This window comes from Bombus terrestris, chromosome 14 (assembly GCF_910591885.1).
Source record: "Bombus terrestris chromosome 14, iyBomTerr1.2, whole genome shotgun sequence".
Taxonomy (NCBI): domain Eukaryota; kingdom Metazoa; phylum Arthropoda; class Insecta; order Hymenoptera; family Apidae; genus Bombus; species Bombus terrestris.
In genome coordinates, this window is record NC_063282.1 from 9,022,836 (window position 1) to 9,036,246 (window position 13,411).

The 13,411-nt window shown below is 36.0% G+C and overlaps 1 protein-coding gene across 1 annotated transcript in view; it reads right to left on the reverse strand.

Moving 5' to 3' along the window:
- LOC100649746 (mucin-19) overlaps positions 1–13,411 on the reverse strand; it is a 46,494-nt gene that overhangs the window by 21,225 nt on the left and 11,858 nt on the right. Inside the window, exon 2 of the mRNA XM_048412054.1 lies at positions 10,112–11,203. The gene's annotated coding sequence lies outside the window, so the exon portion shown is untranslated. The remainder of the gene's footprint in view (positions 1–10,111; positions 11,204–13,411) is intronic.

Here is a 13,411-nt window from a genome sequence, read left to right on the forward strand (position 1 = left end):
TGTCCGTTGTTAATAACAAATCGCTGGTTTTTACATTGGATGATTGATTCCAAAATAGATACATTTGCGTATGTTATATTATGTATACCTCATTTCTACTACTTCTTTGCTCGTAAAGCTTAGAGTTTTTTATATGTTCTCATGGTTTGAGCGGGTTTTTTTATAGTTTGTTAGAAAATATAAATGGTCATTGTTATATGGGAACAATGATACGTTTGCGCAGAGATCGGATATCTATGAAGGTAATGTTCCAGAAATTTTCTAAACCATGATCGATCGAGGTGATAACCAAAAAAGGGTCGATATCTGACTGTAGGTCGAGCGTTGAAAGGAGATCGTCATCGACATAGTGATTGAGTCGTGAGAAAACTACGTTCCGAGAAAGGGTGTACACAATCATTGGCAACTCGATGCGGATAGCTTGGTTTCGTGATAAGACCGACATTTGCGTTGACCAATGAAAAGTTAATACAATCGAAGTTGCTTCCTAATTCTTTGGATAGCAATGAATTCCTTGAAACGCGAATTTTATTATCCACTTAGAGAAATAAAGAATTTTTCGAAGACTTAAAATCAACGTTTCAATGTTTTGTAGATGTTAGAAACTCTGAAGATTCTGATCGTGAGACCATTCATCTGAAACTAAAATTTGTTCATTTTCAAATCTGAGATTTCAAACTTCCAAATTTTTTTCAATTTTTTAATATCGTAAAGAGGCGAACGCCGATTCCTAATGCAGAAGTCGGGGATATTTATAATCGAGGGGGAATTTTTTCATTTTCCCCTGTGCCGTTATTTCAGCAGGACCGATTTCCTCCCAATAAAAAATATCGCGTACCCACACTGAAAACAAGATGGATGATCAAGTGAATCATCGCCGATAAGGTCGTCTCGCGAATATCCAGGTCTGCATACGTGTATCGCGTTATTGCTGTTTCTTCCTACGAATTACGTCACTTACCAGAAGAGCGACGAAGAACGGTCCCACTGTCGCGATTTCCGTACCGGACTTTATGATTGCCACATAGTATCGACATCTCTGCGCGTACGATAAATTTTCAATGAAATATTGCGTCGTGTCGAAAGAAAGAATGGTCTTTCGGCGCTCTTGGCCATTTTCGTCGACGCTGGATTTTTAACGAGAATCCGTTTCCTGTGATTACCTTTATTTACGAGCCTTCACTTCTTCGATCCGTAGGAACACGTCGCTCAAACTCATCGATCTTTCAACGAGAAACAAACATTTACAATTCCTTTAATTTTACATGGATAAAAGATTTTTTCCATCATTTATATAAAAGGAAGAAAAGTAGAATCTCTTTCTGAATGAACTGAATAATTTAGATTTCTTTTAAATAGTAAAAAAAGGAAAACAAGTGGTGTATAGTAGTCCTGACTAAACAGATTAGAATAAAAACCATCCTGCGTATACGCCTCCGGCAATAAAATCTCAGTGTCCGACAGATATCAATCGTTGTGCGAGAATTTATACTGCTTCTACAGCGCTGTGCAAAGATCACAAATCATTAACTACACGAAATTTTTATTCATTTGTAATGTCTTTCCGTTTCTCGTGTTACCTACGACGACGAAGATTGTATTTATCGCAGCGTTTTTTCAAAATGTATAAACCAGGGAACATCGTAAATATCAACGTGACAAATAGAATATTTTAAAGATTCATTTCCATACAACGCATTTTCTTAAAAAAAAAAAAAGAAAAAAACACGTAAGGATACTTCGTACAAGTATATTTGACTAGTCATTAAGAGACCGATAATACAAAATGGTCTTAGACTTTTATACAGTGCTGTATATCCGCGATTGCGACGAAAGAAAAGCGGCACGCGTCCATCACTGACATGCTTCGGGCGATCTGGTGCAACCAAGCAACAATGCACGCACTGGGACGTGCACCACGCAGGGAAAGGAACCTTTTAGAAAATTATCGAGACCGTAAAAAGGCCGCGATCAACTTGAAAAGGAGACACCTACCTCCTAGTGGGCGTCTAGGTGGCCGTGCCGCCTTTTACAAACTCTGCTTGTGCTGCGGGTTTCTTCGTGACGCACTGGTAGCACGTTCCGCGACTCAAAACGTAGCATTACGTGATAGGGAAAATATTTTTTTTCCACGTGATGGACCGTCGATTTCGATCTGTCTTGGCACAAGCTCAATAATCAATTTCACGGAAATCGCATACTGATTTTATAAGTAGGAGTTATTCTTAGTACTTCTGATAATTGTAGTAATTTTTGATTATCTATGGACGATGAATGTGTGTCTTTTTGCGAAGATGAAGCTAGATGAAATTAGAGTTTAATAGGCTGCGGAATATCATTGCTCATTTGTCGATTGCTTGAGAAATATGCGTTAAACAGATATGTAATATTATAGCTATTATTGCATAGTATTAACGTATTAGATGACAGAATAGTATTAAATGGCCGATGGTTCTATAAAGGAATGGATGATATGTTGTAAATCAATCTAAATATGTATCGTTATCACGAAGAAAACAATTTTCCTGGAAATATGTATACCATAGTATATGGCGTATGAATGATTTATAAATAAAATTGGTCTTTATAACGATAACAAACTCACAAGAACATTATCATTATTCTATTTTAATTTACCATCACTTGACTTTTGATTAGTATAATTTATAATATATTTGCTACTTTTATTATCAGCTAAATAAAAACAAGAAAAACCCACGATTGTATTAATCTTATTACGTAACAAAAAGTCGAGATTTATTGTGTAATAAAACGTCCGAAAATCCCTGAACCTTTATTTTGAAGTGAAATAGAAACAGATATGCACAACACGTTGCGGGAAAACTTCTAGGAGGCGCTTACAAATTTATTCGACGCGACGACGTAAAAGCTTGTACTTGAAAATAAAGGGAATGCCTTCGTCTTATCATACTAATGATCAGTCAAAACACAAAGCCCGAGGATGCTCGTGTCATACTGGATAACCACTTCTTTTCACTCCTTCATAATTTACACGCGAATCGGCCTTCGTGCACACCGCTTGCCAAAATATCGTACAAGCCGGACAATAAAAGGACTTCGGAGACATGCAAGGTCAGGAAAGCGGACGTAAGACTAGCTGAATTACATGAATATGCACGTTGAATACCGCACCGGCGTCTCCTTCTTTTCGTTCTGTTGTCTTACCTTTCTTAGTAGATTAGACATTCTTACTTCTTCTTAATCTTAATATATCTATGTTTTGATTAAAAGGTTTTATCAATTATGCAGAATCAAAAATGTTAGATAGAAGAATTGTTGTTGCTTCAAAACATACATGGATGTATCTAAATGTTTCAAATAAATATGCCACTTTTGATAGAAAAGATCGATTTCATTTTCCATGTCACACGTTGATCGTAGTTTTCGTATCTATTCTTCCACTTTAATGTATCCACTACAGACGTTTGAAGTTACGTCAGATAATTTTATATTAAGGGTGAAAATAACGGTCACCTCTTTATTCCACGTTACAGAATTTATAATTGAGTAATAATTTTTCCTCGCAGTTGCAGCTAGCGTAAGAGTAATCCTGAGGAAATGTTACGTAGCGACATAAACGGGCTATCTATTTTAAACGTGCAGCATAAATATCAGGGATAGCATAAATATTCAGTAGCACCGCGTTGTCGATAGATTAAAATGTCGAAAGGAAACGGGCAAGTGTTCCTGTTCCGTTTCACGGAAGAAATATGTCTATATCTCTCAAAGCGTGCGGATTGATCGATCTGCGGCGATCATTCGATAAATGGGGCTTATGTGGAAAAAGGGACCACACCCAAGTACCTGAGGGCCTCACGAGGTGGGTATAAAGTTCCTGCGGTTACGTAAGGGGTGACAAAGCCACGGTGGCACCATAAACCATATTTTCAACCACACTCCTACTCATGTATAATATAAAAGGTTATTGCTTTTCTCCTTTTGCATTCTTTTACAAGTTCAATTTTACGAATCCCAGCTATAAACCTTTCTTTTTTGCCAATGTTTAATATTTCGCATTAACAAAGGAAAAAAAGCAAAAATTTTACGAGGATGATAAATAATACAATACCATTGACGCAGTTGATATAAGTAAGATTCCTTCCTTTTTTTAAATCCAAGAGTACTCATTAATAATAAAAACGGTTGTCCAATAAGCATGGAATTAAGTATTACGTAAGATTATAGAGAGCTCAATGTAAAAAGAATTTATGACCACATAATGAAATCTTTGCATCTGTTAAAACGACACTCTGCCGACAAATTACGCTGTGCAACAAATTTACGATTAATTTATTCGATATAGAAGAAGCGTATGCAAATTTGCGAGTAACATATCATGAGAACGGGCTTGTTGCTACTTTTAGGCTTTACAATAAACGTATAAAGATAAGTCGTGTACGTATTTCCATTGTTTTTGAAACAGATGCGACCATTCTTAGATCTTTGCGCAGTTCCTTTGACCTTGTCGTTTGACAAATATTTATGAAATTTAATTAAAATTGTCTTAATACCTGTTTGTGAAAAAACACGCGATGGAGTTGGAATAATGGAATTAACAATTCGAAAATGAAAAAGTTTCTGAAACGTCGGAGACCATAACAAGCGTGTTCGCTATGAAATTCAATTTCTACATCTTGACAGGAAAAGGATGCATCGTGAGTTCTAAGATGTCGACAAAAGTACGTCAGAGATAAGCCCCAGGCTTTTGAACCACTTGTTTCAGGTAAGTGGATTCTTGACGTGCCGATTCCTTTGTGATACGAAAGTATACTCGACAGGAGAGAGCTTATTTGCATTCGATAACAACCGAAGCGAACGGTTAAAAGAGGATCGCACCTTCGACCAAATGTGTAGCAACTCTCTTGTGACTATTCGACTGTGAAGATCAATTTCTATCGGTTTCATGCATGCAAAACTTTACGATGAACAAGTAAAAGTTTTAACTTCAGCTTCGCCATATTATTTTGATAATTGACTCTTGTAATTGAGGAATAATTAGGCTTTATAATTCTGATTAAAAGCGATGAAAATTTAATTAGTAAAGTAGTTCCATTATTTGATAATGGAAATAATAATAATAATGAAGTATAGTAAACTAGTAACACTGTGGACGATTCTGCATTGTCAAGGTCCTGACAACTCCTTTGATGACGCAATCAAATAAGAATTTCACACAATAATTTACAGTGTATAAGTATACTTGCCTTGTAATGCATGACGATTATTATCCATATTCGATCCCACTTATGTTCAATATCATAATGGAGAATTTTCATTTTCCACATAAGAGTGAATTATTTTATAAATGCGGATCAACGATAAACTAAATAATTATAATAGATAAGTCGAGCACGATACATTTAGATTTGAAAAAGAAGCTTAAAAATCATATTCTTAATTAAATGCAATTCTAAATGACTCGAAAGGAACTAAATTACGATTACCCTTTAAGGTATATTAGGTAATCGAAAATGAACGCAAACTGGTTACCAATTGATTTATATTTACACGATCTCCGAATATATGAATATTATGGAAAATTCTGCATTTTCTGAAATGTCACGTATTACGTACCACATTAAGGAACGTGTATAGACCTTAATTGCGTTTGCTAGAGAAAGGTGAAGAGGAATCGTTTGAACGTAAATTCATTACAATGGTTGTGACGTATGGCATAATTTTCGCTTATCGTTCATCAAGGAATTATTACTAAATTTATCGCCAAACCGAATGTATCTTAATTAAAACCAATTATAAATTCCTCGAATTTCTTGCCATAAATACGAAGATGAAAAAATAAATAGAAAGAATTTCGTACAAATAAGTTATGATAAATTTTACAGACAAGCGGACAATTAAAAGCAATTTTCGTATTTCGCAATTTGAGTCGTAGGTGGCTGCAATTTTATGTGTGCAAGGACGTAGCTTTAAAGGAAGCAATTAGATTTGAAGAGGAAGGACGAAGGTTTTTTAATAAGTCATTTTTTTTTTCATAACGGTGCTACGCACTCGAAGGACGCGAGTTGCGAAATTATTAGGTCTCATCGTCGCAGAATGTACCTTCTTTCAACGTCAAGAATTTCTTTTTCCGTTATTTCCGTGTGAAACGCGAGTCAAGGAAAGCATTAGAATTCAACCTGACTGTTTCTACTTTCCATAAATTAGAAATGTTTGCAATCTGCAATTTTCTTATAAACTTTAGATAGTTTACAATGTAGAATATTAAATTTAAATATTCGAGGAAGTAATAATTACAGTAAACAAATATTTATCGCGCCAGACTTTTCACAAGCTTTTCGAATTGGTAAGTTTGTCACTCCTTCTATCTTTTCTATTCGTTACAATCTGATTAGTAGACCATGAGTGTTGATGGACTTTTGAATAATTAAAATTTGCATAAATGCACAAGATGCACAGAGTGCCAATAATAAACAAAAATATACAAAACATTCAAAGTAAATTACTCGTTATATCATTTAACGAGTGAAAAAATTCTTGTTCATAAAAATATGAATTTACATAAACACCAGCAGCCTACTCATTAACGATACTTAATCCGGAAAGAAAAAAGTAAAAAACGAGTAACAAAGGCAGCAAACTAATTTCACCGGAGATTTCGTTTCCTTTACACGGTTCTTCAATTACAAGGGGACAGATCCATTCTCGTCCTCGCGTAACTTCACCTTATTAAATCGTCGCCTGCTATACACACGGCCGAAATCGGTTTACGTAATCGATCCGTGATCCACCTCTGAACGCATTTCGCTTTTTCGCATTCCAGCGTTGGTAGCACCCGAGATGTCCGCTCGTAAGACCCATGTTCTCTGCCTCCACTTTCTCCAGAATTACATCATACGCTGCTGGCCCATGGCACCCCATTCCTACAGCTGCGGGTTGCTTTCGGCGCTGCCACTGGCACGTGCATAAATATCGAGTAAATATTTTCGTCAGCCGAATCCGTTGAATATTAGCGACAATAGTGAAGTCGTTAAACATCCAAAGCTATGAAACATCGCGTGCTTTTTCGAAGACGAAGGAAATATGGAAATATAAATGAATATGGAAGTGTAAGATTTTTTTGTAATAGGTATCCTATGGAAATTTTTGCATGCGCGAGGTTAAAAGGTAGTAATGTCAAATTTACTTTGATTTTACTGACACTTAGAACACGGAATATCGTTCCCTTATTTTTATTGCTTTGATTCTTCCATAAAATCTTCAATAAAAGCGTAACTTAGGCGCCATATTCCACGCGAGCGAATTTTATTTATAGCATTTTTCGGGAAAGGTCATTTCGCGAAGAATTAATCGCATTAAATTTCACATGTCAAAATATTTCGAGAAGAACACGTGCGATGTAATCGTTACTTATTTGAAGTATCTTACAATTTTATTCGGTGTGACGAGGGATCTTTCTTGCTCGTTATTTTTAACAGAGCACCGCGGTCTTCTTTACGAAATTATATTGTAGTTTCTCTTTCTATCATTGTTACTTGACCATTAATCAACACGTTCTATTCATCCTACATCGTGCTATCGGTGTTAATCCGTGTTATTCTAACCTACACCGCCACAAAAGCTTCGTTTTCGCAGAGTCATTTAAAAGTAATCGCGCGCCCGTCTTATGTCACACGCAATTTGAACTATTGTAGAATTATTCGCTGGGAAGGGATACCGGGCCTTGAATCGTTCGCGTGAAATTACGTTCGTGATCTAGTGATCGTTTCGTTCAGATCATCGGACGAATGAGAAAGGAGAAAGAACAATTTCACTGTCATTGGGTATTCGTAACTCGCGAACACGCAATCTTTTTAAATCTTTGTGTGTCATAAATTTTGTCGGATATGATCTCATAAACGATATGACATTTGGCTGATAATGTTTTATCGATGAAAGACACACTTGAATTACCTAAGCGATCTGAATAATATTGCCAAAATTCTTTATATCAAAAAATCGTTTCATAATTTACATCATCACGAGATAAGTTGCTTGCAATTATAAAATGTTATTTCATTCCAAACAAATTGATTTTGGCTTCATTATTTCTCCAAGTTTGTACTCTGAAGCCTCAAAAACAGCCTGCATAGTTATTTCACTATACAAGATTGCACGATTCTTTCTTTTCTTGGGCCAGTTTCATTTTGTTTCTTTAATATTGATTAGTCAGAAAGGTTACGCGGAACAGATTCAAGCGGGAAATGCGGCGTTCCCGAATTTAATGGGCGTCAGCCCGCGTTAACGGCCCACGCTAAAAAGGAAAGAAAATAAAACCACGCAGGAAGAATCCAGTTTTCAATAAGCATCGTAGACAGGAAAGAAAGTTGTCTCGAAACACACACATTGCGTCTTTAGTTCGCTTAGAAATCACAAAGGAGTCTGGAACGAGAGTGAACTTGTAGCTAGCAGTCACGGTGACGTCAAGACCACGTTCGATCGAGATATCGAAAAACGATGCCGATCTTCTCCGTGACTTTCTATAGATCACGGAAGTAAAAGTGTAACAGTTTGACGAACGGTCTATCCACATAAGAATGTAAAAGAAGTAGTGAACAAAGTAATAAATCATATTAAGTGGAATTGTTCGAACGAAAAATTTCATTTTGCGATGTCAAAGGTGACATTCTCGAACCTTTTTAAAGTCAGCAATCGCTATAATTCAGTAAATAATCGGAGAATATACGAAAATTTTAGAAACTATTATCTTATCTCTATTAAAAGCTAAATGTTATAGAACTCTTCCTGGAAACAGTTGCGACAGAACTGCCACTTAAATAGAGACGTGTACTAACTACAAATCGATGCGTCAACTGAGAATTCGCTGGCCTTATCCGTAAACTTGTCCAAAATGTAGTGCAATCGGCGTTGTCTACTGTTACCAAGTAAATCAAGTGCTTCTTAGTAACTTAGATCTTCCAGCAATTTAGGATGGGAATTTAATGGAATGGGCCAGTTTTCCAGGAAACTGAGATTGATCATTCGCGATACGGTTCAAAATTAATTTGATCGAACATTTTATAGGACGGAGGATCATTAATCAAATCGTTTAGTCGAAACGTTATGCGGTAGGATGTGCACATTTGCATAATTCATGAAGTTACGATACTGTGAAGCATCGATCCACCGTTTTGGTAAGGGAGTAGGCACCATTAAGGAACAATAGCTGCAGATGAATGGCGAAAGTTCAGGTTGACAAAATGTGTGGACACTTGTGTCCATTTGCAACAAAGAATATTTTGCGTTCTTTTCATTCTCACATCTGCGAACGTCGAATCGTACGAATAACGATTTTTTAATTAATAATTTATGCTCTTCACAGAGGAGAGATTCTCTTAAAGCTTGAAGTACAATTTTTTCGAACGTAGGAAATTATATATAAGTATTGTATATAATTGTTATACATAAAATGAACTTTATCAACTTTGTCTTTGTTGAAAAGTTGCAATTTATTTTTTCGTCAGATTCCTTGCCCAAAGTTGCATTCACTGTCAAATTACATGCCATACGATGTCCTTTATTTCGTTCATGGAGAACCAGTATGTGTACTAAAATTAAAACTCGCAATTCTTCGTGTTATTCAACTACATTGCACGTTGCAAGTAACCAGCTTGTATACCGAGTGTAAACGATACAGAGAGCTCGTAAATTCAATCGGGTGTTAAAGCAAACATGTTTCGGAGATTGAGACCGGCTCATTGACAGAAATATGAGGAGATAAAAACTTGGAATTTTATTCAGGGCGGTAACGCGAGTTTCATCCGATTTTCATTAATCCGCCGGCTCTTTTTCGAATTTTAAGATGGTATGTACATGATGACCCTACCCTCGTCATCGCGATAAAATATGCTATGGCATGCAATCGTTTGTAATACCATTCAATAATACCATTTCGCGGATTAATCAATCCATTGAGCATCAAGAGAGTTTGTAAAGAGTACACAGCTTTTCTTAAAAAGTACTACGTTATTTTTAACCGTTATTTTACACCGAATTCGCATTTTAATCCAATGCCATATCATACGTACAAGTTTACTTTCTATTCTACATTCAGATATTCCATAAAATTTTTACCTTCCATGATACAACTTACCTAATTTACGATCGCGTTACACATTCGCAGTTTTCTGATACTCCTGTAGAATGGTTCGTCATGGTCGAACTACCGCCACGGTCAATCGGTATGCTTCACAGAACACCACTGTCAATAAGCCACCTTGATCTACAACCGTACATAACTTCAACGATCAACAAAATTACTCAGTCATTAAATTGCCAATTACCTGGTTTATCCTCTTATTATTGTGTCCAATAATCTAACGATCATAACAAATCTGCCGTTAATTCAATAAGTTAATCTTATATGCTTGTTTGCTATGCGTTTACTGACAATTAATTTGTATTTTATTACGACTAGAATGAACACATCCCTTCGCTCGCATGTGGGTGCAAACAGTTCAATAACGAAGCGTTTAGAACGACTTTCTAGATATATGATAAAAAAAACAGGAGCGTGGATGGCGATTATTTAAATTACACAGGTGAAATCAGCAGAGACTCTGATGTATGTAGATTGGTCTGGTTGATCTTTATTTTTTTAATTCTTAATTGCTGCCGTTCGATGACGCTGCGGGCTATGTCTGTAATAGGATGGCCTTAGGGAATGGTCTCGATAGTTGGCAAAAAAAGTTTGACCGAGGGAATTGACGTTTGAAAGGAGAAGGCGGGTGATTGGACGACTTCGTTTGAGAATTGTTTCTTATGTGTGTTTTATCATGGAGTATGAATCGTCATCGATAATTGTCATAGATATAAAATAACAAAAATGAGAAAAAAATTATTTACGACAATTTTGTCATCAAATATTCGATCGAAGATTAGAATATAATAGAATTCTGAGTATCGTGCAAACGTTCATTTGTTTTTAGAACTATGACACATTCTCCATGACATTACGTAGGCCCTAGTTCGAATGCAAGCAACTTCGCAAGATACTTACTCAGCAAGTGGAATTGACATCGTATTGTATTACTGATCCGTGAGATGGACTCGATTCTAAATTTCTTCAACATTCAATCGTTCGATTAGTCAGCCAGGTTGAATAGTAGCTAAGAGCATTCCTCCTTTCTCCAATAATTCCAAGGAAAGCATTCCGTCCCAGGGCATGGAAAACGCCATTCCACCTCTGCGTCAAGATATTCAGGTTTATGAATCATCATTTTGTTAACAAAATTATTACGAAATTTTAAATACTAATCTTTTAACTCCTAAAAAATTTTCGTTAGATAACTCTGCCGTTTTTCTCTAGATCTATCGATCACTTTTTGCAATGTACATAGTGCAGAATTATACAACTTCTCCTGATTCTTAGCCTTGTTTGTATAAATTAATTACTTCATAGCACTCTAGATGACGTTAATTGATTTGACAGCTTCTTAACCAATATATTCATATATTTGGCACGATATTAGTAGGACATGTTGTCATTTCATCCCCTCTATCACCATTCTGAAGGATCTTTTTCATGGACACCCCGTACGATATAAAGGCCAGAGCCAAGTATTTTAACTTTCACCATTTTTACTACTAATTTAATGGTTCAAAATGGTCACGGTATTTTCAAACTATATAATGTTAAATCTCATCAGCGGAAATTACGATTTCTCGTTAAGTGATTCGAGAAACGGCATTGTTCGCGAGGTTTAGTGCCTTCTGAATTGCTTCATTGGACCTGGGCTTAAGATCGACGCATATAAGGCTTTCGATTGTTGGTTGAATAATTCACGCGGCACAATTAAGCAATCCTTCGTCTACGTCGCGTGTAAACGAAGATTAACCTATTGCTCCTTGACTAGCTGAGAGATCCACTATTCGACAGTTGAAACGTTATAGATAGGTAGTACATGTAAAGCCGGAACGACTTTGACAAAAGGTGATGCAATTCACCCTGGCGCCAGATTTTTAAACATGCCCCCATTTTTGGCAACTTATAGTATCGGCATTGTCAAATCGGCAAGGCCGCGCTCTGTTGGCGCACGCCTAACCCAGACCTTCGCGAGATAAGTTGAAACTCGTTTGGTACTGCTCTGCTCGACTCACGTTACGAGAGATTCTTTATCTACGGTGTGCCTTGAGAAATATGTGCGAAATTCTGCATTTTTTAAATCGAGTTCTGAAGGCGAGGGATTTTAGATTACAATTTTAGATTACAATTTGATTTTAAACCTGTTAAGGACCAGCCCATGAAATTATGTAAAAAGATTCGATAAACAAAAAACGTTAATAGGGTAACTTATACATTCCTACGTTGTGGTACCGAAAATTTCTATTATTTAAAAACAAAAAGAAAATAATTCATAATTGTAGGGGGAATAGAAGACATTGAAAAATGTAATAAATTTAAGATTAAGGTATTCGGAAGGAACGAAGAAATTTAAAAACTAAAGAATCATACAATTTACAAGATAGGTTAGTGAGGTAGACGTACAAAAGAAGAGAAACAATGTACTTACATATTAATGCTATAAATTTATTATTAAACTAGTACGTGTAAGATAGGAAGATGAATAACAGATAAGGTTGAAGTATAGCTGAATAATAATTCTTTTATTAGAGGTACAATTTCTAAGAAATTGCCAAGATAATTAGAAGAATAATAATTGCGAGTGATATTAAGTTACAGTAGTTACATATGCTTTGCGTAGTGAGAATGCAGCATATGTCCAGGAAGTATGTGTGTCACTTCTGTTTCGACATTAGACATATCGAGTGCCTTCTATAGAACAAATGAAGTTTATTCCCACCCTTGAAACAAAGTGTTTCGTAATTTTCTATCGCGAGTAACTGGCCATCACGCGAAAGTCCTTCGCTTGTTAAGAATTCTTCCTATCTGTTATATGACAAAGGTGTCATTTCGCGGATTGTACAACTGTAAAAATCAATATTACCGATGCATCTATACACAAACCTATTACAACAGGTTTCATTCTTTTTTCTATTTATATCTTTATATAACTGTGCTTCACAATGGACGCAAATATCTCTGAAAAATTTCATACGCACCATAGACAGATAAAATAATAATAAGATAGATAATATAAAATTCAGAGGAAGAAATGGAAAAAATCATATTCACTTCAAAATTGTGTTATTTCAAGAACCTTTTAATCTTAAAAGGAGTTTGAACATTAAGCATGCGTGTTCAAGTATCGTGTAAGGAACAGAATCAACATCGAAAGTGTCTTACACCGTAAACTGGCTAATTTGTTTGCCACAAAATGAAAACGAAAGGATCCGTCTGTGGAACAACGAGCAGGATCAACGTGAGCGTGTCGAAACATGGTCCACCTACAACAAGAGTTAATCATGTCAAGGACCCATTCAGCATTCTCTC